Below are 25,914 nucleotides of genomic sequence, written 5' to 3' on the forward strand. Positions count from 1 at the left end.
CGGGCTCTGTGCTGACTGCCAGCTCGGAGCCTGGAGCCTGTTTCAGATTCTGTGTCTCCCTCTCTGTCCCTCCCCTGCTCACACTGCCCCTCTCTCTCTCTCAGAAATTAAAAAAAAAAAAAAACCTGAAGGAGAAATCAGGACATTCCCAGATAAACAAAAAAGGAGTGTGGGACCGTAAGACCCGCCCTACAATGAGTGCTGAAGGGAGTCCTGTAGCCTGAAACAGAACACATTATGAAGAAATAATGGTCTCAATAAAGGTAAGTACAACTATAAAATCTATTATTACTATAACAAGTGTTTGTAACCATTTTTTTGTTTTCTATGATTTAGGAAAATAATGCATTAAAATACTTTATTTTTTATACGCACAATACACAAAGATGTAATTTTGTAACATCAATGACTGAGAGAGGTGGGGATGGATCTATAAATGAGCAGAATTTTTATACATTTGAAGTTATGTAGTTACAAACTCAAATTACAATGTTATAACTTCAGGATGTTAAAGTGTAATCCCCATGGTAACTGCAAAGAAAATAGTAATAGAATGTACTTTTTTAAAAAGGGAATTAAGGGGCGCCTGGGTGGCTTAGTCGGTTAAGTATCTGACTTTAGGTCAGGTCATGATCTCATAGTTTGTGAATTCAAGTCCTGCATTGGGCTCTGTGCTAAGAGCTCAGAGCCTGGAACCTGCCTCAGATTCTGTGTCTCCCACTCTCTCTGCCCCTCCCCAGCTTGTGCACTCATGTGTGCGCTCTCTCGCTCTCTCTCAATGATAAATAAACTTTAAAAAAATATTTGAAAGAAAGAAAATACAAAAATCCCTTACATAAGACACCCAGTATGGACAAAATGATAAAGACAGAAAGCAGAAAGGGGGTGTCCAGGGTTAGCAGGTAGGGGACAGGGTTTCCTGCTTACTATGGACAGAGACCAGTTCTGCAAGATAAAAACAGTTCTGGAGGGGCGCCTGGGTGGCACAGTCACTTGAGCGTCCGACTTTGGCTCAGGTCATGATCTTGCGGTTCGTGGGTTCAAGCCCTGCATCAGGCTCTGTGTTGACAGCTAAGAGCCTGAAGCCTGTTTCAGATTCTGTATCTTCTTCTCTCTCTGCTCCTCCCCCACTTGCACTCTGTCTTTCTCTCTCTCTCTCAAAAAACAAACAAACATTAAAAATAAAAAACAGTTCTGGAGACAGGTGCTGGGGACAAACAACAATATGAACACACTTCATACCACCAATCTGTACACTTAACAATGGTCCAAATGGTAAATTTTATATAATATGTATTTTGTCACAATAAAAATTTGAAAAGCAAAAATAGTGAAGGAGAAATGAAGACTTTCCTACACAAACAAAACTGAAGGAATTTGTTGCCAGTAGACCTGCCCAGTTTGAAATGTTAAAAGTTCCTCAAAGAGAAGGAAATGATACAGATGAGAATGCATATCTATATAAAGAAAGAAGAGCATTACAAAAAGAATAAGTACAGGTTAAAAATTTTCCTGTTCTTATTCTTTCTTTTAATGTTTATTTTTGAGAGAGAATGCAAGCAGGGGAGGGGCAGAGAGAGAGGGGAACAGAGGATCTGAAGTGGGCTCTGTGCTGACAGCAGTGAGCCCAATGTGGGGGCTTGAACTCATGAACCGTGAGATCAAGACCTGAACCATGAGATCAAGATGCTTAACTGACTGAGCTGCCCAGGCACCCCTATTATTTTTATTCTTTATTTTTTAAGGGAGAGAAAGTACATGCACAAGCAGGGGTGGGGTAGAGGGAGAGAGAGAGAAAATCTTTTTTTTTTTTTTAATGTTTTTCTTTATTTCTAGGAGAGAGAGAGAGACAGCGTGAGCAGGGGAGGGTCAGAGAGAAAAGGAGTCACAGACTGAAACAGGCTCCAGGCTCTGAGCTGGCAGTCAGCACAGAGCCCGACGCGGGGCTCGAACCCACGAACCGCGAGATCATGACCTAAGCGAAAGTCGGATGCTTAACCGACTAAGCCACCCAGGCGCCCCTGAGAGAGAGAAAATCTTAAGCAGGCTCCACACTCAATGTGGAGCTCAGGGTGGGGCTCTATCCTCACATGACTGTGAGGTCATGACCTCAGCCAAAATCAAGAATTAGATGCTCAACTGATCAACTCTCCAAAAATATAACAATTCTTACCACGTAGTACCCTAACAACAGGAGGTCCAGCTGTGTCAGGCAAAAGCTGGTAGAGCTGCAGGGAGAACTTGAGGAATCCACTATTCCAGTTGGAGATTGGAACACCCCTCTCTCAGACACGGACAGACCCAGCAGGCAGAAAATCAGTTAGGACACAGTTGAACTCAACAGCACCATCAGTCAAATGTATATACTTGGCAACTGTAGATGACTTCATCCATCAACATCAGAATATACATCCTTCTGAAGCTCACATGTAACATTTACCAAGATAGACCACATTCTGGTCCCCAGAACACATTAACACGTTTAAAAGAATAGAAATCATACAATGTATGCTCTCAGACACAATGAAATTTAACTAGATTCAATAATAGGAAAAAGAAAAAGAAAATTCCAAAATACTTAGAGGTTAAACAACACATTTCTAAATAGCACATGGGTCAAAGAAGAAATTTCAACAGACATTTAAAAATAATTGGAACAAGGGGCGCCTGGGTGGCTTAGTCGGTTGAGCGTCTGACTTTCACTTGGGTCATGATCTCGCGGTTCGTGGGTTAGAGCCCCACGTCGGGCTCTGTGCTGACTGCCAGCTCAGAGCCTGGAGCCTGTTTCAGTCTGTGACTCCCCCTCTCTCTGACCCTCCCCTGTTCACGCTGTCTCTCTCTCTCTCCTAGAAATAAATAAAACATTAAAAAAAATTTTTTTAATAAAAATAATTGGAACAAAATGAAAATTTAAATACAATTTATCAAAATTAATGGGATGCATTAAAGCAGTGCTTAGAAGGAAATTTATAGCAATGAATGCATATTTTTTAAAAAAGATCTAAAACCAATAACCTAAGGTTCCACTTCAGAAAACCATTTTTTTTTAATATTTTTATTTATTTCTAGGAGAGAGAGAGAGAGAGACAGCGTGAGCAGGGGAGGGTCAGAGAGAGGGAGACACAGACTCTGAAACAGGCTCCAGGCTCTGAGCTGGCAGTCAGCACAGAGCCCGACGCGGGGCTCAAACCCACGAACCGCGAGATCATGGCCTAAGTGAAAGTCAGACGCTTAACCGACTAAGCCACCCAGGCGCCCCAGAAAACCATTTTTTAAAAGAGCAAATTAAATCCAACATAAGAAGAAAGGAAGTAACAAAAATTAGAGCAGAACCAATGAAATTAATTAGAAGCCAATCAATAGAGACAATCAACAAAACCAAAAGCTGGTTCATTGAAAATATCAATGAAATTTAGACGCCTCTAATCAGGCTAGGATAAAGAAAAAGCTACTAAAATAGGAAATAAAAGAAGGGACATCACTAAAGATCCTGTGGACATCAAAGGACAATAGAATAATATTGTGAATAATTATATGCCAACAAATTTGATAACCTAGATGAATTAGACCAACTCTTTGAAAAACACAATCTACCAAAACTCACACAAGGAGAAATAGACCATCTGAATAGGCCTGTGTCTAATAAAGAATTCAGATCAATAATTAGTCATCTTCCAAAATAGAAAGCACTGGATTCTGTCTAGGGTGTTGCTGATGGGTTTGTTGAATTCTGCCAAACATTTAAGGAAAAAATTATACCAAATATCTACAGTCCCTTTCAGAAGATGTAAGCAGAGGAAATATGGAAGTCAGGATTTACTGTAAAGCTACAGTAGTCAAGACAGTGGGATGCTGGCAAAAGAACAACGGACCTGTGGGACAGAGAAGACAGTGGTGCAGGAGCAACCCATCCACATGCAAAGAGATGAATCTACACAATGACCTCACCCCCTTCACAAAAATTAACTCAAACTGGATTATAGGCCTACATTGAAGACTCAAAACTATAAAAACTATAAAACTTATAGAAGATAATGTAGAAACCCTAGACAAGTTTGGGTTTGCAATGACTTTTTATTTTATTTATTTATTTATTTTTGTTTATTTATTTTTGAGCAGAGAAAGACAGAGCACAAGCAGGGGAGGAGTAGAGAGAGAGGGAGACACAGAATCTGAAACAGGCTACGGGCTCTGAGCTGTCAGCACAGAACCTGATGCAGAGCTCAGACCCACGAACCACAAGATCATGACCTGAGTGAAGTCGGATGCTTAACAGACTGAGCCACCCAGGCACCTCTGTAATGACTTGTTAGACACAGCACCAACGGCAGGGTCCGTGAGACAAATAACTGATAAGCTGGACTTCATTACAATTAAAAACTTGCGCTCTACAGAAGACACTACCAAGAGAATGAGAAGACAGCAAAACTGGGAGAAAACATTTGTAAAAAATATGTCTGATAAAAAGACTTATCCAAAATATACAAAAAACTCTTAAAGGTCAATAATTCTCATCATTGAGAAATAGGCTAAAGCCTATTTACAAAATAAGCAAAAGGTCTGAACAGTCACCTGACCAGAGGAGAAACACAGATGGAAAACATATGAAAAGATGCTCTACTTATGTCATCAGAGAAATGAAAAGTAAAACAAGAGACCACTGCATACCTGCTAGAAGGGCAAATTTTGAAAACACCGGCAACAGGGGCACCCAGGTGGCTCAGCTCGTTATGTACCCACTCTTTTTTTTTAAATTATTTTTTAAAATTTACATCCAAGTTAGTTAGCATACAGGGCAACAATGATTTCAAGAGTAGATTCCTTAATGTCCCTCACGCATTTAGCCCATCCCCCCCCCACAACTCCTCCAGTAACCCTGTTTGTTCTCCGAGTCCCATATGTTTTTGTCCCCCTCCCTGTTTTTATATTATTTTTGCTTCCCTTCCCTTATATTCATCTGTTTTGCATCTTTAAGTCCTCATATGAGTGAAGTCATAGGATATTTGTCTTTCTCTGACTAATTTCGCTTAGCATGATACCCTCTAGTTCCATCCATGTAGTTGCAAATGGTAAGACTTCATTCTTTTTGGTTGCTGAGTAATACTCCATTGTATACATATACCACATCTTCGTTATCCATTCATCCATCGATGGACACTTGGGCTCCTTCCATACTTTGGCTATTGTTGATAGCGCTGCTATAAACATTGGGGTGCATGTGTCCCTTTGAAACAGCACACCTGTATCCCTTGGATAAATACCTAGTAGTGCAATTGCTGGGTCATAGGGTAATTCTATTTTTAATTTTTTGAGAAATTTCCACACTGTTTTCCAGAGTGGCAACACCAGTTTGCATTCCCACCAGCAGTGCAAAAAGGTTCCTCTTTCTCCACATCCTTGCCAGCATCTGTTGTTGTGGCCTGACTTGATTTTAGCCATTCTGACGGGTGTGAGGTGGTATCTTATTGTGGTTTTGATTTGTATTTCCCTGATGATGAGTGATGTTAGGCATCGTTTCATATATCTGTTGGCCAACTGAATGTCTTCTTCGGAGAAGTGTCTGTTCATGTCTTCTGCCCATTTCTTCACTGAATTATTTGTTTTTTAGGCATTGAGTTTGATAAGTTCTTTATAGATTTTGAATACCAACTCTTTATCTGATATGTCATTTGCAAATATCTTCTCCCATTCCGTAGGTTGCCTTTGAGTTTTGCTGATTGTTTCCTTCGCTGTGCAGAAGCTTTTTATTTTGATGAGGTCCCAATCGTTCATTTTTGCTTTTGTTTCTATTGCCTTTGGAGATGTGTTGAGTAAGAAGTTGTTGTGGCCAAAGTCAAAGAGGTTCTTGCCTGCTTTCTCCTTGAGGATTTTGATGGCTTCCTGTCTTAAATTTAGGTCTGTCATCCATTTTGAGTTTATTTTTGTATATGGTGTAAAAAAGTGATCCAGGTTCATTTTTCTGCATGTCGCTGTCCAGTTTCCCAGTATCACTTGCTGAAGAGACTGTCTTTATTCCCTTGTATATTCTTTCCTGCGCTGTCAAAGATGAGTTGGCTGTACGTTTGTGGGTCCACTTCAGGGTTCTTTATTCTGTTCCATTGATCTGAGTGTCTGTTCACATGCCAGTACCACACTGTCTTGATGATTACAGCTTTGTAGTACAGCTTGAAGCCTGGGATTGTGATGCCCCTGCTTTGGTCTTTTTTTTCAAGACTGCTTTGGCTATTCAGGGACTTTTCTGACTCCATACAAATTTTGGGATTGTTCTAGTTCTGTGAAGAATGCTGGTGTTATTTTGATAGGGATTGCACTGAATATATAGATTGCTTTGGGTAGTACTGACATTTTAATAGTATTTGTTCTTCCTATCCAAGAGCATGGAATATTTTTCCTTTGTGTGTGTGTCTTCTTCAATTTCCCTTATCAGCTTTCTATAGTTTTCAGCATATGCATCCACTCCTGATTTCTGCTCAGGTCATGATCTCATGGTTCACGAGATCAGCCCCATGTTGGGCTCAGAGCTGACAGCATGGAGCCTGCTTTGTATTCTCTCTCTGCCCCTTCCCCACTTGTGCTCACACACTCTCTCGCTCACTCTCTCTCTCGCTCTCAAAATAAATAAATAAACATTAAAAGAGAAGGGAAAGGAAGGGAGAAAAGGAAAAGAAAAGACAAGACTGACGACAAATGCCAGTAAAGATGTGAAGTAACAAAAACTTTCCGTCATATCAGGTGGGGAACGCAAAATGGTACAGCCACTTTGGAAAACAGTTGGGCAGTTTCAAACAAAACTGAACTTTACCATATAATCCAGCAATCATGCTCCTTGTTATTTACCCAGGTGAGGTGAAAATCTATATATACATAAAGACTGGAAGCTTTATTCAAAATTAAAAACTTGGAAGTAACCAGGATGTCCTTCAGTAGGCAAGTAAATAAACTGTGGCATATCCCAACAGTTGAATATTACTTAGCACTAAACAAGAAATGAGCTATCAAGCCATGAAATATTTGTAGGAAACTTAAATGCATTTTACTATGTGAAAGACGCCAATATGAAAAGGCTCAATACTGTATGATTTCAACTACATTACATTCTGTAAAAACAAAACTATGGAAACAGTAAAGAGATCAGTGGTTGCCCAGGGTTAGGGGTCAGGGAGTGATGAACAGGCAGAGCACAGAGGATTTTTAGAGCAGTGAAACTATTCTCTTTTATATGATTAAGGGTGAATATGTGTCACAATCAACAGATATACACCAAGAGTGAACCCTTATGTAAACCATGGACTTAACATGATAATGAAATAGTCTATTTTTTAATAGCCTTCTAAGAAAGGAAAGTTGAGAACCAGATGGCTTCATGAGGAATTCTACAAAAACATTAAGAGAATTAACCTCAATCCTTCTCGAACACTTTCAAGAAATAGGAGGAGGAGAAACACTTCCCAACTCATTTTAGGAGGCCAAGATGATGCTGATACAAAAGACTGACAAAGACATAACAAGAAAACAAGAAAGGAAAACTAAAGACCAGTATCCCTTATGAATATAAATGCAGTGTCAACAACAGACTAGCACACCAAATCCAGCAGCATATTAAAGTGATTATACACCATGACCAGTGGCGATTTATTCCAGGAATGCAAAAGTGGTTCAGCATATAAAAATAATGTAATATGTCATTAATCGAATGAAAAGAAGAAAAGCCTCATGACCATCTCAATGCGTGCAGAATTCATTTGAAAAACTCCAAAATCCTTCAATGAGAAAAAATGCTCAACGACTTAGGAACAGAAGGGAATTTTCTCAGGCTGATAAAGTTTATCTATAAAAACTCAGCTAACATAATGCTAAATAGTCAAAGATTGAAAGCTAATGATGTCTCCTCTCACCACTTCTATTCAACATTGTTCTGGAAATTCTATCCAGGACATTTAGGCAAGAAAATGAAATAAAAGGCATCCTGTTGGAAAAGAAAGAAGTGAAACTATATTCACAGAGGACATGATCTTATATATAGAAATGCTAAGGGATACACACATACACACACACAATATTAGTAAATGACTTCAACAAAATAGTAGGAAAAAAAATACAAAACCCAGTTTCATTTCCATAAACTAGATTAGCAACAAACATGAAAATGAAATTGAAACAATTTCATGTATAATAGCATCAAAAGAATTAATACTTAGGAATATTTTAAAACCTACTACAAATTTATAATAATCAGTGTAGTAGTGACGTAAAAACACATATAAGAACAGTGGAATGTAACACCCCAGAAATAAGCCCTTGCATATATGGTCAAACAATTTTTGACAATGGTGGCATTAAATAAGAAAAGAACAGTCTTTTCAACAAATGATGCCAGAAAACGGTACATTTACATGCAAAAGAGTGCAGTTAGGCCCTTATCTTACCCCACACACAAAAGTTAAAGTGGGTCAAAGAACTAAAAGTAAGAGCTTTTGTTTCTTAAGTTCCACATATGAGTGAAATAATACAGTATTTGTCTTTCTCTGACTTATTTCACTTAGCAAGATATATTCTAGCTCCATCCAAGTCATTGCAAATAGCAATATTTCATTCTTTTTTATACCTGAGTATTATCATGGGGGGGGGGGAGAGGAAGCCCAAGAAACAGATTTAACCACAGAGAACACATATACAGTTATCAGAGGGGAGGTGGGTGGTAAATGGGTGAAACAGGGGATGGGGATTAAGGAGGGCATTTGTCTTGATGAGCACAGGGTGATGTATAGAAGTGTTGAATCACTAAATTGTATACCTGAAACTGATATTACACTGTGTTAACTAGCTGGAATTTAAATAAAAACTTAAAAAAATAAAAGTAAAAGCTAACACTATAAAACTCAGAATTTATAAAGGGGAAAAGCTTCTTAACACTGGGGGCACCTGGGAGGCTCAGTTGGTTAAGCATCCGACTTTGGCTCAGGTCATGATCTCAAGGTTCATGAGTTCGAGCCCTGAAGCCTGCTTCAGATTCTGTGTCTCCCTCTCTGCCACTCGCCCACTCATACTCTGTCTCTGTCTCTCTCTCTCTCTCTCAAAAATAAACAAACATCTAAAAAAATATTTTTAAAGCTTCATAACACTGGATTTAGCAGCAATTCTTGGACATGACATAAAAGCACAGGCAACAAAATAAGATAAATTACACTTCATCAAAACTTACAACTTTAATCAATCATAAGAGTGAAAACACAACCTACAGAATAGGAGAAAATATTTGCAAATCATATACCTGATAAGCAATTAAAATCTAAAATATACAAAAACTCCTACAGCAACAAATAACCCAATTTAAAAACGGGCAAAGAGATTTCTTCAAAAAAGATATAAATGGTCAACAAGCACACAAAAAGATGATCAGCATCAGTAATATTAGGGAAATGCAAACCAAAACCATAACGAGATGACATTTTACACCTACAAGAATGACTATTATTTTTTTAAAAAACATCAGAAAACAAGTGTTGGCAAGTATGTGGACAAACTGGAATAACTGTGCATTGCTCCTAGGATAGTAAGAATGTAAAATGGCGTAACTGCTTTTGAAGATAGTACAGTGGTTCCTTCCTCAAAAAATTAAAAATTACCTGGGTGCCTCTGTGGCTCAGTCAGTTAAATGTCCAACTCTTGGCTTTGGCTCAAGTCATGATCTCGTGGTTCATGGGTTCGGGCCCCCCATTGGGCTGACAGTGCAGAGCCTGCTTGGGATTCTCTCTCTCCCTCTCTCTGCCCTTCCTCTGGGCGCTCTCTCTCTCTCTCTCTCTCTCTCAAAATAAATACTTTAAAATTTTTTTAAAAATTGCCATATGACCAGCAATACCACTTGGTGTGTCTACCTAAGAGAATTGAAGCAGGGACTAGAACAGACATTTGTATATTAATGTTAACAGCATTATTCACAATAATAAAACGGTGGAAGCAATCAGTTGTCTACCAACAGATGAGGATGAACAAAATGTGATATACACATAAATATTATTTAGCCTTTAAAAGGAATGGAATTATGACACATGCTACAACATAGATAAACCTTGAATACATTATGTTAAGTGAAAGAATCCAGGCAATAAAAGGCCACTTATTTTTTTATCCTATTTATGTGAAATATATAGAATAGTCAAGTTCATAGAGACAGAAAGTAATATAGTGGTTGCCACGCACTAGGGGAAAAGAAAATGGGGAGATATTGTTTGATAGGCACAGAGTCTTCTATTTGGGATGATCAACAAGTTGAAGATAGTCATGGTTGTTGTACAATTTAAAATGTACTTAATGCCAGGGAACTTCTCACTTAAGAACGACTAAAATGGTAACATTTTTTAAATGTTTATTTATTTATTTTTTTAATATTTTTATTTATTTCTAGGAGAGAGAGAGAGACAGCATGAGCAGGGGAGGGTCAGAGAAAGAGGGAGTCACAGACTCTGAAATAGGCTCCAGGCTCCGAGCTGGCAGTCAGCACAGAGCCCAACGCGGGGCTCGAACCCACGAACCGTGAGATCATGACCTAAGCGAAAGTCAGACGCTTAACCGACTAAGCCACCCAGGCGCCCCGTTTATTTATTTTTTAGAGAGAGCGAGCAGGAAAGGAGCAAGGGCGGTGGGGGACGGGGGCAGGAAGAGGATCCAGAGCTACCTTTGTGCTGTCAGCACAGAGCCTGATACCGGGCTCAAACTCACAAACCATGAGATTACAACCTGAGCTGAAGTTAGACACTTAGCCAACTGAGCCACCCAGTAGCTCCATCCAACTGATTTTCAACAAGAGTGCCAAGACCATTCAAATGGCAAAGAGCAGGGGCGCCTGGGTGGCTCAGTTGGTTAAGCGTCCGATTTCAGCTCAGGTCATGATCTCACGGTTCATGGATTCGAGCCCCGCATCGGGCTCTGTGCTGACAGCTTAGAGCCTGAGCCTCTTTCAGATTCTGTGTCTCCCTCTCTCTCTGACCCTCCCCTGCTCATGCTGTCTCTCTCTCTCTCTCAGAAATAAATAAAACATTAAAAAAATAAAAAATAAATAAAAAGAGCAGTGTCTTCAACAATGATCCTGGAATAACTGTGGAATAATTGGACATCAACATGCTAGAATGAGATTGGATCCCTACCTCACACCACAGACAAAAGTCAAAAGTGGATGAAATGCCTAAGCTTAAAAGCTAAAACATAAAACTCCTTAGAAAGATAGATTTTTTAAAAAATATTTAAACATTTTTTAAATGTTTTATTTATTTCTAAGAGAGAGAGAGAGAGAGAGGCAGCTTGAGCAGGGGAGGGTCAGAGAGAGAGGGGGACACAGAGTCTGAAGCAACCTCCAGGCTCTGGGCTGTCAGCCCAGAGCCTGACGCAGGGTTCAAATCCAGACCTGTGAGATCATGACCTGAGCCGAAGTCAGACGCTTAACCGACTGAGCCAGCCAAGTGCCCCTAGAAAGATAGATTTAAATCCTCATGACTTTGGATAAAGCAATGGTTTCTTAGGTATGATACCAGAAGATAAGCAATAAAAGAAAAAATAAACAAATTGGACTCCATCAAAATAACAACCTTTGTGCACAAAAGGTCACTATCACTAATGCAAACAGGCAATCTACAAAATATGGGGATGTATTTGAAAACCATGTATCTGGGAAAATTTAATACTCAAAATATATGAAGAACTATTACAATTCAGCAACTCAATTCAAAGAGCAAGGCCACCTGGTTGGTTTCAACAGACCAGGGAGTGGTACTGGCACCCTGGTGAGCTCAGAATGTAAAGCCACCACCACAGTGGGCCTGAAGGACGGGCATCAAGCCAAAAGGAATTATTCTCAAGCCTTAAAATCTAATAGGATTTTCCCCCCTTACTTGGGACTTATTTGACTTACTTGGGACCCATAACCCTTTTCTTCTTCTGATTTCTCCTTTTGGGAGAATGCCTTCCTATGCCTGTCCCACCATTGTATTTTGGAAGAAGATAACTTGTTGGATTTCACAGGATCACAGTGGGAGGTGAATACTGCCTCAGGTGGAATCATGACACTAGATTTAGATGATGTTTAGATGAGGTGTGGAACTCAGAACTGATTCAGAAGTGAATGAAGACTTTGGGGATGTTAGGAAGAGAGTGGATGTACTCTGGATGTGAGAAAGATGCAAATTTCAGGAGTTTAAGAATAAAGTTAAGGAGAAACCCAAAAGAAATTCTGGAGCAAAAAATGAAATGGGAAATTCAAGTAGAGAGATTCAAAGGCAACTGTGAGTAGGCAGAAGCAAGTATTGGTGAACTTGAAAACAGTACAGTTAAGGAGTCCCTGGGCTGCTCAATCAATAGAGCATCCAGCTCTTGATTTCAGCTCAGTTCATGATCCCAAGGTCATGGGATTGAGTGTGGAGCCACACTGACTGTGGAGACTACTTAAGATTCTCTCTCTCTGCCCCTCTCCTCTGCTCATGCTCTCTCTCTCTCTGTCTCTCTCTAAGATAAAATTTTAAAAGTCTTAAAAATTAATATTGAAAAAAAAGAATACAAGAAATTGAAATGATTGAAACTGAGAAAGAGAAAGAAAAGATAGAAGAAAAGTGAACAGAGCCCAAGGGGACTGGGGGACATCATCAAATAGACCAACATGCACACTAGGGATGGAGGTCCCAGGAGGAGGAGAAAAAGGGGCAGAGAAAATGTTTGAGGAAACCATGGCCAAAAACTTCCCACATTTAATGAAAACCATGCATATAAACTCCAAATATGATGGACTTAGGGATCCACGCTGAGACACATTACAATCAAAATCAAAATCAAAGCAGCAAGGGAGAAGTGACTCATCACACACACAAGGGGTCCTCACTGAGATCATCAGCAGACTTCCCGTCAGAACTTTTGGAGGACAGAAAGCAGTGGCTGATATATTCAAAGTGTTAAAAGAAAACAAACCCTCTGAGAATAGATGCACTAAAGAGGGCAAGAAGAACATTCATTCTACCTACGTCATCCCCTCTCTATCTGCACAGCTGACGGCCAAGAGAGAGTCCCTTGACCTACAATTTCTCCCCACAGAGGAAAGTGAGAGCAAATGGGTTGGCAGCTGGTTTCCCCACCTGCAGGTCCCTGCCCAAGAGACCACCTTTTTTCTCACCCCACCCACAAAGCTGTGATATGCACAACTGAGGGACTGGGAGAGGCTTGGAACATAGCAACCAGCGTTCGGAGCTCATTAAAGTGTCACAGATCCTAGTAACTGCTTTGGAGACTCCACAGGATGCCAATGAGCCACTGGAGACACTTCATCTGTGGATCCCCCCAACCGCTCACAGGCACCCAAAACTCTCCATGGGCCTCACCCACTCCACCACCTGTGGACAGTGCCCTGGGTGCTCTCTTGCAGATGGCCAGTACACATATTCATAAGGCCAGCCCAACTTTGCAGGACAGAGAGAAGGCATGTGATGCGAAGCCATTCCCTCCAAGGGAAAACAAGAAGCATTGAGTGGACCCTTTCATAGAAAAGGCTGGAAAGCCTCAGAATCTCTACAGGCAGCCAGGTAAAGGTACTTCTCTACTGAAGCCTGTCAGTAAAGATGGGAGCACATGACTGCTTCTTCACATGCAAAATGCACGGCAAGGCTTCACAGAACATGAAAATTCAAGGAAACACAATACCACCGAAGGAATATATAATGTTCTAGTAATCAGCCTCAAAATAAATGGAGATCTGTAAACTAACTGATGGTGAATTCAGAATATTGTTGTAAGGAATCTCAGTGAGCTACAAGAGAGCACAAAGAGACAACATAACATTAGGAAGACAAGACATGAACAAAATGAGAAGAGGTTCAAAAGAGAGACAGAACTCATTAAAAAGAACCAAATAAAAACTCTAGAGCTGAAGAAAATAATGAAAAGTTCAATAGAGAACATCAATATCAGACTAGATCAAGCAGAAGAAAGTAAACTTGGAAGAAAAGTTATTTGAAATTATCCAGAGGAGGTGGACGAAAGAACTAAAAAGAATGAAGACATCCTACATGAACTACGGAACACAATCAAGTGAAACCCTATATCACTGACCTTTGAATAACACGGGTTTCAATTGCTTGGGCCCACTTATACGCGGGTTTTTTTTTTCTCAATAGAGTGCTGTAAAAGTATTTTCTCTTCCTTATGATATTCTTAACATTTTTTCCTCTAACATACTTTACTGTAATATGGTATATAATACATATAATGTATGAAATATGTGTTAATTGACTGATTATATTATTGGTACGGCTTCTGGCCAACTCTTAGTTAAGTTTTTGAGGGGTCAGAAGTTACATGTGAATTTTTAACTGTGTAGGGGGGGTCAGCAGCCCTATCCCCCATGTTCAAGGGTCAACTGTATGCATTATGAGAACCTCAGAAGGTGAAAGAGAGAAATGTGTAGAAAGCTTATTTAAAGATATAATGGCTGAATAATTTTAAAGACAAAGACAATTTTGAAAGCAGGGAGAGAAAATAAAAAAGAATCTGAGGGCTTGAAGATAGGAAAATGGAAATCATTGAGGCTGAAGGACAGAAGAAAAAGAGTCAAGAAAGGTGAGCAGAGCCTAAGGGACCTGTGGAAGAGCATCAATTGGACCTACATATGCATGTGGGAGTCCCATAAGGAGAGGAGATTGAATGAGGTAGAGAGAATATTTGAAGACATAATGGCTGAAAATTTCCCAAGTTTGGTGAACAATATGAGTATAAACACCCAGGAAGCTCAGCTAACTCCAAGAAGGTCAACTAGCTCCAACTAAGATGAATTCAAAGAGACCCACACCACGACATATTATAATCAAACTTTCAAAAGACAATCTTAAAACAGCAAGGGAGACATTATTTGTCACATGCAAGGGATTTTTTATCAGAAGCTTTGGAGGCCAGAAGATATGCACTAGTGGACATTTGGATTGCTTCTAGGTTTTACCTATTGTGCATAATGATGCTATGGATAGGCATGTTCAATATCTTGAGAGCTTGCTTTCTTATCTTTTGAATATATATCTAGAAGTGAAATTGCTGGGTCATATTGTAATTCTAGTTTTGTTGAAAAATCATCACTGTTTTTCACAATGGCTGTACCATTTTACATCCTCAACACTTGCTTTTTTCTTTTCTGTTTTTAATATATATATATATATATATTTGAATTTTACTTATTTCTTATTGAAGTGTAATTAACACACAGTGTTATGCTGGTTTCAGGAATATAATAGTTTGACAATTCTATACATTTTTTCAGTGTTCATTATCATAAGTGTATTCTTAATCCCCTTTATCTATTTTACCCATCCCTCCGCCCACGTCCTCTTTGGTAATCACCAGTTTGTTCTCTGCATTTAAGTCTGCTTTTGCTTTATATATTTTGATGATCTGTTATTCAGTGCATAAATGCTTATAATAGCTATATCTTCATGCTGTATTGAACTTTTTGTTAACTATTACATCCTTCCTTGTCTCTTCTAATTTTTTTGCATTTTTTTAAATGTTTTTTTTTTTATTTATTTCCAGGAGAGAGAGAGAGAGAGAGACAGCGTGAGCAGGGGAGGGTCAGAGAGAGAGGGAGTCACAGACTCTGAAACAGGCTCCAGGCTCTGAGCTGGCAGGCAGCACAGAGCCCGACGCGGGGCTCGAACCCACGAACCGCGAGATCATGACCCAAGCGAAAGTCGGACGCTTAACCGACTAAGCCACCCAGGCGCCCCTAATTTTTTTGCATTTAAAGACTATTTTGTTTGGGATTAGAATAGTCACTCCTTTCTTTTGGTTACTATTTGCATGGAATATCTTTCTGGCTTGGCCCAAGGCTCCCTGTGGCTCAGATGAAGGCTAGTTCCAATTGCCTAAATCCTGGACAGGCTGCAATGTTTCCTGACCCTTCTCTGGGCCACAGAGCCACCCACCTGCTGCATGTGCTGGTGAGAACATGAAGACCAGGGTGCCCAGCTGGATGCACACAGCTCTTTCCTCCTCTGCTCCCATTAAGGCAGGTAAATGCACCAATATCCCAACCCCAGCCTGCAGGCTACTCATCCCCCCAAGCATGGCTTGTTCATTCTTCTTGCTAATAACTCCTCATCACTGACAGCCTGTGGTGGGATCGCCCCTGGAAACACTGTGTACACTTGGTGTGGCAATGCATGGGCGTATACATGCATGCCCATGGCCAAACCCGGACTTTGGCTCCATTCATTGGACAGGCACTTACTGGGCACTTGCTGGGAGCTGTGCATGGTGGGCACCACAGAGGCCGTGCATTCACTTGAAGCTACCCTCCAGTGGGTGTACAATGAAGAAGGGATGGGGTCATGGGCAGAGAAGAAAGTCTTGCTGCTGACGTGGTAAGAACAGGGTGGAGGGGGAGCCCCTAAATGCAGAGCTTCTCACATACCCACCTGGGGCAGGGAGGTCAAGGCCCCAAGCCCATCAAGCCATTCAGAATTCTTCAGCCAGACAGTCTGGAGAGGAGATGTACTCAGGAACAGCTTTCCTTTCTGTCTTATGGTATCTGGGTGAGGATACTTCATGCTGAAGTACGTATCTGTGACCCTGTGCAGCCTGGTGTCACCTGAGCAAGGGAGGAGCACTGGATCGGGGCCACAGGCCCTCTTTCATGGAAGCAGAAGGGACCTGAGTTTGCTCAGTCAGGCAGTGGTATAAACACATGCCGGTTTGGGGGACTGTCCATGAGAAATGTGGATCAGTACAAACTAAATCCTTGCCTCCAACCCCAGATCTTAGTGTGATGAGGCGACACCCACATGCACCTTTGGCACTACGACTAAACAGGCTGGTGAGATGGCCCACCCCGACCTAGGGGGGTCTTACCCTTTGTACACCCACCACCGTCCATCCCAGACAGCCAGCTCCTGTCTGTCTGGAGCCAGTCCTGCCTCAACCACGTGGTGCCTGCAGCGGGGGACACTTCTTCCCAACACAGGCCCTGGTCCTCCGGGTAAGAGCACTCACCCCTGGGCAGGGAGGGAAAACTCCCAACAGCAGTATTCACTGAAACTGAGGCAAATAGGAGGGTGCAGAGCAGAACATTTCTATCCCCCCTGGAAACTGCCTGTAGTCTTTTCTCTTCCCATCCTATGTCCAGTGCTGCCAGATCTTATCATCTGGCCATGCTTGTTCCAGATCCGTTTCATATTTGAGAAGTGGAGCATGACAAATGCTGCCTGGCCCCTGTGGGCCCCACTAACCCTACCCCACTCATAATCTCTGTCCCCAACCCCAGGTTTATCAGTGCCGCATTTCACTTTAGCGTTGAACACTATTCCATTGTCTTCGTGTATCCCTTCATCTGCTGAGCGTATCTTGGATGCTATAAACATCCATGTTCAGGTTTCTGTGTGGACATATTTTCAACTCATTTAGGTAAATACCAAGGAGCATGATTGCTGGATCTTATGGTAAGAGTGTTTAGATTTCTAAGAAACTGCCAAATTCTTCCAAAGTGGCCGCATCATTCTGCATTCCAACCAGATTGAGGGTTCCTGCGACTCCACACCCTCACCAGCATCTGGTGTTGTCAGTGTTCTAGATTTTGGCCATCCAAATCCAGTGGTGTGTATAGTGGTATCTTATTGTTGTTTTAAATTTGCAATTTCCTAAGGACGTATGGTGTAGAGCATCTTTCCACAGCTTAATAGCCATTTGTGTGTGTGTGTGTATATATGTATATATATATATATATATTTTTTTTTTTTGTGAAGTGTCTGTTCATATACTATACCCATTTTTTAATTGGGCCATTTGTTTTCTTTTTCTTTTCTTTTTGCTTTTTGGAGTATAGTTGACCCAATGTCACATTAGTTTGTGTACAACACTGGAATTCAACAACTCTATTATGGGGTGCCTGGGTGGCTCAGTCAGCTAAGCGTCCAACTTTGGCTCAGGTCATGATCTCACGGTTCATGGGTTTGAGCCCCACATCAGGCTCTGTGCTGACAGCTCAAAGCCTGGAGCCTGCTTCAGATTCTGTGTCTCCCTCTCTCTGACCCTCCCTTGCTCATGCTGTCTCTCTCTCTCTCTCTCTCAGAAATAAATAAAACATTAAAAAAATTAAAAAAACAACTCTATTATGTTATGCCGTGCTCACCACAAGTGCAGCTACCATCCATCACCATATATCACTATTACAATTGCATTGACTATTTCCCCTATGTTATGCCTTTCATCCCCAGGACTTATTCATTTCATAACTAGAAGCCTGTATTTCCCACTTCCTTCCACCCATTTCACCCAACCTCCCATCCCCTTTCCCCTCTGGCAACTATCTGTTTGTTCTCTGTATTTATAGGTCTGTTTTTGTTAACTTGTTTTTTAGATTCCTCACATTAAGATTTAGATTCTTTCACATAAGTGAAATCATATGGTATTCGACTTATCTCCCTTATTAACATCATACCCTCTAGGTCCATCCATGTTGTCACAAATGGCAAGATCTTGTTTTTCGTGGCTAAGTGATATTCCATTGTATATACATATACTATACCTTTTTTTTTTTTTTTTTTAAGTAGGCTTTATGATGAATGTGGGACTTGAACTCACAACCCTGAGGCCAAGAGTTGCATGCTCCTCTGACTGGGCCAGCCAGGCGCCCCTATACAACACCTTTTTTTATCCATTCATCTATGGATGGACACTTGGGCTGCTTCCATAACTTGGCTATTGCAAATAATGGTGCAGTAAACAGAGTGGTGCATTTATCTTTTAGATTTTTGTTTTCTTTGGGTAAATACCCAGTAGAGGAATTACTGGATCCTATGGTATTTCTCTTTTTAATTTTTTGAGGAATCTCCATGCTGTTTTCCATAGTGGCTGCACCAATTTACATTCCCACCAACAGTGCACAAGGGTTGCTTTTTCTCCACATCCTCACCAACACATATTATTTCTTGTATTTTTGCTTCTAGCCATTCTGACAGGTCTGAGGTGACATCTCATTGTGGTTTTGATTTGTATCTCCCTGATGATTAGTGATGTTGAACATCTTTCTATGTGTCTGTTTGTCTGTTAGTCATCTGCATGTATTCTTTGGAAACATGTCTCTTCTGGTCCTCTGCCCATTTTTAACAGGATTACTTGGTTTTTGGGGGGTAAAGTTGTATAAGTTCTTTATATATATCAGATATTAACCTCTTATTGGTTACATAATTTGCAAATACCTTCTCTTACTCAGTAAGTTGCCATTTTCTTTGGTTGATGGTTTTCTTTGCTGCGCAAAAGCTTTTTATTTATGTGTAGTCTCAATCATTCACTTTTACTTTTGTTTCCCTTGCCTGAAGAGACATAGCTAGAGGAATGCTGTTAAAGCCAATGTACGAGAAATTACTGCCTGCGTTTTCATGTAGTTTTATGTTTCAGGTTTGACATTTAGGTCTTAATCCATTTTGAGCTTCTTCTTGTGTATGGTGTACAAAAGTGGTCCAGTTTCATTCTTTTGCATGTAGCTGACCAGTTTTCCCAACACCGTTTGTTGAAAAGAATGTCTTTTCCCCATTGTATATTCTTGAATTCTTTGTTATAGAGTAATTGACCATCTAATCATGGGTTTCTTTCTGGTGTCTCTATCTTGTTCCATTGGTCTATCAGCCATTTTTGTGCCAGTACAACACTGCTTTGATTACTATGGATTTGTATTATGTCTCAAAGTCTGGGATTGTGATGCCTCCAGCTTTGTTCTTCTGTCTCAAGACTGTTTTGGGTATTCAGTGTCTTCGGTGGCTTCATACAAATTTTAGGATTATTTGTTCTAGTTCTCTGACGAATGCTGTTGGTCTTTTGGTAGGGACTGCATTGAATCTGTAGATTACTTTGGGTAATATGGACATTTTTATAATATTAATTCTTTCAATCCATCCACACAGATTATCTCTCCATATGTTTGTGTCATCTTCAATTGTTTTCATAAATATTTTATAATTTTCAGAGTACAGGTTTTTCACCTCCTTGGTTAAGTTTACCCATGGGTATTTGATTCTTTTTAGTGGAACTGTAAATGCATTGTCTTAATTTCTCTTTCTGCTGCTTTGTTATTAGTGTATAAAATTACAACCAATTTCTGTATATTAATTTTGTAACTTGCAACCTTACAAATTCCTTTATTACTTTTAATAGCTTTTGAGGGATCGTTTCTATAGTTTGTTACTTCTAATAGTTTTTTAGTGGAGTCTGTAGAGTTTTTTGTTTGTTCTTCCATTAACTAGGCTCCATGCCCAACATTGGGCTTGAACTCATGATCCTGGGATCAAGAGTCATATGCTCTAATGACTGAGCCATCTAGGAACCGTAGGGTTTTCTACATATACTATCATGTCATCTGCAAATAGAAACATTTTTACTTATTTTTTACAAGTTTGGATGTCTTTTATTTCTTTGTATTTTCTGATTGCTGTGGCTAGGACTTCCAGTACTATGTGGGAAAAAAAAGTGGTGAGGGTGGACATCCTTGTCTCGTCCCCGACTTTAGAAAAGCTTTTATCTTTTCACCATTGTGATGTTAGCTATGGGTTTTTCATATATGGTCTTTATTATCTTGAGGTATATTCTAAACCCATTTGTTGAGTTTTTGTTGTTTTTTTTTTTTATCATGAATGGATGTTGGATTTTGTCAAATGCTTCTTCTGCAACTATTGAGATGATCATGATTTTTATTCTTTGTTTTGTTAACTTATTTATGTATCATGTTGATTTGTGAATATTGAACCATCCTTGCATCCTCAGAATAAATCCCACTTGATCATGGTATATGATCCTTTTAATGTAATGTTGAATGCAATTTGTGAACATTCTGTTGAGAAGTTTTGCATCTATATTTATCAGGGATATTAGCCTGTAGTTTTCTTTTTGTGTAGTGTCTTTGACTGGTCTTGGTATCAGGATAATGCTGGCCTTGTAGAATGTATTTGGAGGCATTCCTTCCTCTTCTATTTTTGGAATAGTTTGAGGAGAACTAACTTCTTTTAAATGTTTGGTAGAATTCACCTGTGAATCCAGCTGGTCCTGGACTTTTGTTTGTTGGGAGTTTTTTGATTACTGGTTCTACTTCATTACTAGCAACTGGTCTGTTCATATTTTGTATTTCTTCCTGATTCAGTTTTTTGGAAGACTATATGCTTCTAAGAATGTATCCATTTCTTTTAGGTTGTCCAACTTGTTGGTACATAATTTTCTTTTTGTTTTTTTAATTTATTTTGAGAGAGTGCATGTGAGTGAGAGAGGGGCAGGGAGAGAGGGAGAGAGAATCTCAGACAGGCTCTGCACTGACAGAGCACTTAGGCTCAATTTCATAAATCACAAGATTAGGACCTGAGCTGAAGTCAGATGCTCAACCAACTGACCCACTCAGGTGCCCATCTATTTTTATTTTTTAAAGGAACTTTCATACTGTTTTCCACAGTTGGCTGCACCAGTCTATATTCCTACAGCGACAAGTTTCCTTCTTCACATTCTTACCAACACTTGTTATCTTTTGTCATTTTGATAAGAGCCATTCTAACACATGAGGTGAAATTTCATTGTGGTTTTAATTTGCATTTCTTTGATGATTAGTGAGTCTGAGCACCCTTTCATGTACCTGATGGCCATTTTAAAATCTTCTTTCAAAAAAATGTCTACATAGGTTCTTTGACCATTTTTTAAATTGGATTGTGTTTTTTCTACTGAGTTGTAGGAATTCTTTATGTATTTTGGACACTAATCTCTTATCAGATATACGATTGTAAATATTTTCTCCCATTTCATAGGTCACCTTTTCATTTGTTGATGGTTTCTTATGTAGTAGAGCTTTTTAGTTTATGTAGTACTGCTTGCTTTTGTTTTCTAGTGTTTGTAAAATGTCGTATCAAAAAATTTGTTTCCAAGGGGCGCCTGGGTGGCTTAGTCAGTTAAGCATCCGACTTTCGCTTGGGTCATGATCTCGCGTTCGTGGGTTCGAGCCCCGCGTCGGGCTCTGTGCTGCCTGCCAGCTCAGAGCCTGGAGCCTGTTTCAGAGTCTGTGACTCCCTCTCTCTCTGACCCTCCTCTGCTCACGCTGTCTCTCTCTCTCCTAGAAATAAATAAAAACATTAAAAAAAATTTAAAAAAATTGTTTCCAAGACCAATGTCAAGGAGCTTTTTCCCTGTAGTTTCTTCTACAAATTTTACAACCTGAGGTTTTACATTTAGGTTTCATATTATTTATTTAGATTATTTAGATCTTTTTTTTTTAATGTTTTATTTATTTCTAGGGGAGAGAGAGAGAGAGAGAGAGAGAGAGAGAGAGAGACAGCGTGAGCAGGGGAGGGTCAGAGAAAGAGGGAGTCACAGACTGAAACAGGCTCCAGGCTCTGAGCTGGCAGTCAGCACAGAGCCCGAAGCGGGGCTCGAACCCACAAACCACGAGATCATGACCTAAGCAAAAGTCGGACGCTTAACCGACTAAGCCACCCAGGCGCCCCAAAATCTTTTTTTAATCTATGCATTCAGTGCTATTAATGTACATCTAAGCACTGATTTCACTGAATCTCACAAATTTTGATGTTTTATTTTCATTTTCATTTCATTAAAAATATTTTTAAAATTTGAGATTCCTTCTTTGACTTATGTATTATTTAGAAGTTTATTTAGAAATATTGTCTTAGTCAAGTTATGCTGCTATAATAAAAGTATGCAAGTTTTAATGAAGGGATTTCATTTGGTTGGTTATTTTTTTTGAGAGTACCCTTGGAGAGATTTCCTTATTTTAAAAAAAATGGCATAGAATTAGGTGTCCTATAATAACAGAAATTTATTTCTCCTAGTTCTGGAGGCTGGGAAGTTCAAGTCTGGGAAGTGCCAGAAGATTCAGTGTCTGCTTAGGGCCTACTTTTTTGCTGTGTTGTCAGCAAAAAAGGAGCTCTCTGGGCCTTCTTTTATAAAGCACTAAACTGATTCTACCCTCGTGACATTCTTACTTCTCAAAGGCCCCACATCCCAATACCGTCATGTTCAGGATTAAGTTTCAACATGAATTTTGGAGGACATAAGCATTCAGTTTATTGCAAATCCCCATGTATTTGGGGGATTTTCAATCTATCTTTTATTATTGAATCTAGTTAGATTTCATTGTGTTCCGAGAACATACATAATATGATTTCTATTCTTTTAAATGTGTTAGTATGTTCTGGAGACCAGAATGTGGTCTATCTTGGTAAATGTTCCATGTGAGTTTCAGAAGGATGTATATTCTGATGCTGGTGGATGAAATCGTCTACAGTTGCCAAGTATATGCAAGTTGACTGATGGTGACGTTGAGTTCAACTATGTCCTAACTGATTTTCTGCCTGCTGGGTCTGAGAGAGGGGTGTTCCAATCTCCAACTGGAATAGTGGATTCTTCAAGTTCTCCCTGCAGTTCTACAAGCTTCTGCCTCACACAGTCAGGCCCCCTGTTGTTAGAGGACTACATGTTAAAGACTGTTTATTCTTGGTGAATTGATGCCTTTATCATTATATAAGACCCATCTTTACCCTGATAACTTTCGTGCTCTGAAATTAATACAGCAATACCCACTTTCTTTGGATTAGTGTTAGGATGGTGTATCTTTCTCCATTCCTTTACTTTTAATTTATGTGTGTCTTTGTATTTAAAATGGGCTTCTTGCAGACAACATAGAGTAGGGTCTTGTTTATTAACCCACTCTGACAGTCTGTCTTTTAAATAGTGTATTTAGACCACTGACTCTTAAAGTGATCATTGTCCTTGTTCTTTATTCTAATTTCTGTCTTCTACCTTTCTCAGAGTATAAGTTATCCTTTTTTTTTTTAACCTTTTTAAGTGGCTCCCCAAGAATTTGCAAAATATACTTACAATTAATTCAAGTTCACTTTCAAATGACACCATACCACTTCTTGGTTAGTGTAAGTGCTTTATAATAACAAAATATTCCTAATTCTTATCTCCTGTTTCTTGTATCATTGATGTCTTTCATCTCATTTACACATAAGCTGTAATCATCAAAAACACTGTTAGTATTTTGAACAAACTGCTATCTATTAGATCAATTAACAATAAGAAGTATAAGGAGGTTTTTACTTTACCTATATTTATCCCTTCTCTAACAATTTTCCTTTCTCTTGTTGATCTGAGTTTCTGATCTATAGCATTTTCCTACTCTCTTAAAAACTTTTAACAATTATTTTAAGGAAAGCGTACTGGCAACAAACTCCCTCAATTTTTGTTGGAGCAAGTCTTTATTTCTTCTTTTCTTTTCTATAAAATTTTTTTTAATGTTTTATTTATTTCTGAGAGAGACAGCATGAGCAGGGGATGGTCAGAGAGAGAGACACAGAATCTGAAACGGGCTCTGAGCTAGCTGTCAGCACAGAGCCTGACGCGGGGCTTGAATCCACAAACCATGAGATCATGACCTGAGCCAAAGTCGGACGTTCAACCAACTGAGCCACCCAGGCGCCCCTCTTCTTTGCTTTTCAAAGATAATATCACAGGATGCAGCATTATAGGCTGGTCGGTCTCTCTCTCTCTCTCTCTTCACCAGTTTAAATATTTCATTCCACTCTCTTCTTGCTTGCATGGTTTTTGAGAAGGCAGATATAGACTACGGCCATACCACCCTGAATGTGCCTGATCGCATCTGATCTTGGAAGCTAAGCAGAGTTGGGCCTGGTTAGTACTTGGATGGGAGAAGTCAGATATAATTTTTTTTTTTTTTTAGATTTTTAAAAATGTTTTATTTCTGAGAGAGAGAGAGAGCAAGAGCAGGGGAGGGTCAGAGAGAGAGGGGGACACAGAATCTGAAACAGGCTCCAGGCTCCGAGCTGGCTGTCAGCACAGAGCCCGACGCGGGGCTTGAACCCATGAACCGTGAGATCATGACCTGAGCTGAAGTCGGATGCTTAACCGACTGAGCCTCCCAGGTGCCCTGAAGTCAGATATTTCTTATCTTTCCGTCACTACAGGTAAAACTCTCCCGCTCTCCAACCTCTGACTTCTTTTAAGGTTCTTTATAATTGATTTTCTGTAGTTTAAATATCACATGTCTATAGGTGCAACTTTATTTTGGTGTTTGTCCTGCTTAATGTTCTCTGAGCTTGGGTCTGTGGTTTGGTGTTTGACAACTTGGGGGAAAGCGTCGTTTCAAGCGCCCCCTCTCTTCCCGCCGGTACCCTCCTGGTGCGCCTCGCACAGCTTCTGTCGTTGCCCCACAGCGGTGGTCTTTTCCTTTTTCTCATTTTTTCTCTCTTTGCTCTTCTTTTGGAAGTTTCTACTGATACAGTCTCAAGCTCGGAGATTCCTCAGCCGTGTCCAATCTACTAATGAGTGCATCAAGGCTTTACTACGGTCAGAGTGTTTTCTAATGGCCAGCATTTTAAAAATTCTTAGATCATCCCATCTCTCTGTGTATACTTCCCATCTGTTCCTACACGGTGTCCACTTCTTCCACGACTGCCCTCAATGTCAGAGTGATTTTAAATTCCTGGTCTGATACTTCCACCACTTTTGCTATATCTGAGTCTGGTGTTTTGCTGTATCTGAGTCTGATGCTTGCTGTTTGGTGTTTTGTTTTGCTTTGTTTGTTTCCTCTTTCATTTCATTATGCTTAGAACTTTTTGTTGCAAGCCAGGCTGTGATGTACTGGGGTAAGGGAAGTAAAGAAAATGGGCATTAGTAAAATTCTGGTAAGGTGCAGAGAAGAAGAGGCCTTCCAGAAGCCTACTGGCTATGTCTGTGATTAGAGCGTGTGTGCCCTAATCTAAACTCCACAAGTGCTTCACAGTTTTTTTCTTTTCACACTTTCAGGCTGTTCAGGCCCTGAAGTATGGCCAGAGGAGAGTGGAGTTGAGTATTTCCCTTCCCCCAGGTCGCTCAAGCTACAGTAAAATAGTT

At 39.9% G+C, this 25,914-nt stretch overlaps 1 long non-coding RNA gene across 1 annotated transcript in view; it reads left to right on the forward strand.

Annotated features, from left to right (window-relative positions):
- The first annotated feature begins 137 nt into the window (after positions 1-137).
- The window catches only part of LOC120219617, a 30,132-nt gene continuing 4,355 nt past the window's right edge, over positions 138-25,914 (forward strand). Inside the window, exon 1 of the long non-coding RNA XR_005525330.1 lies at positions 138-263. This is a non-coding gene — a long non-coding RNA (uncharacterized LOC120219617). The remainder of the gene's footprint in view (positions 264-25,914) is intronic.

The sequence above is a fragment of the Hyaena hyaena genome, unplaced genomic scaffold, assembly GCF_003009895.1.
Source record: "Hyaena hyaena isolate Hyena2069 unplaced genomic scaffold, ASM300989v1 scaffold_634, whole genome shotgun sequence".
NCBI lineage: Eukaryota > Metazoa > Chordata > Mammalia > Carnivora > Hyaenidae > Hyaena > Hyaena hyaena.